Raw genomic sequence first — 770 nt, 5'->3', positions numbered from 1 at the left:
TACAGGTTGAACCACCGAGCACGGCTCTTTTTTTTTTTTTTTGAGTTGGCATCTCACTGTCACCCAGGTTGGAGTGGAGTAGCACGCTCACATCCACCGCAGCCTCGACCTCCTGAGCTCAGGCGATCCTTTCGCTTCAGCCTTCCAAGTAGCTAGAACTACAGGCACGTACTACCATGCCGGCTAATGGTTTCATTTATTGCAGAGATGAGGTGTCACCAAGTTGCCCGGGCTGGTCTCGAGTCCATGGGTTCAGGCAATCATCTCACATCGGCCTCCCAAAGTGCTGGGATTATAGGGGTGAACCGCCGTGTCCGGCACTACTTATTTCTTAAATGAGAGCTGTGGTTTGGTTCTATATCTATCTTAACTATCTATCTATCTATCTATCCATCCGTCTATCCATCTATCTATCTATTATCTATCATCTATCTACCTCTATCTATCTACCTACCTACCTACCTATCATCTATTTTTCTATCTATCCATCCGTCTATCCATCTATCTATCTATCATCTATCTACCTCTATCTATCTACCTACCTACCTACCTACCTACCCATCATCTATTTTTTTGAGTTGGAGTCTCACTCCTTCTCCCAGGCCAGAGTGCAGTGGCACGCACGCTCACGACCACCCCAGGGTTGACCTGCTAGGTTCCGGGGATCCTTCCTCCTCACCCTTCCGAGTAGCTGTAACTACAGACGTGTGCTACCAGGCCCGGCTATTTTTTTTTTTTTTTTGAGTTGGAGTATCACTCTGTCACCCAGA

General features: G+C 47.1%; 1 protein-coding gene across 2 annotated transcripts in view; it reads right to left on the bottom strand.

Moving 5' to 3' along the window:
* Positions 1–770, bottom strand: part of PIN4 (peptidylprolyl cis/trans isomerase, NIMA-interacting 4) — a 147,586-nt gene that overhangs the window by 71,457 nt on the left and 75,359 nt on the right. The window lies entirely within an intron of this gene.

The sequence above is a fragment of the Carlito syrichta genome, unplaced genomic scaffold (assembly GCF_000164805.1).
Source record: "Carlito syrichta isolate Samal-C Ts95f unplaced genomic scaffold, Tarsius_syrichta-2.0.1 Scaffold314047, whole genome shotgun sequence".
NCBI classification, from domain to species: domain Eukaryota; kingdom Metazoa; phylum Chordata; class Mammalia; order Primates; family Tarsiidae; genus Carlito; species Carlito syrichta.
Note: the sequence above shows the minus strand (reverse complement) of the source record. Positions and strands in the feature narration are given on the sequence as shown.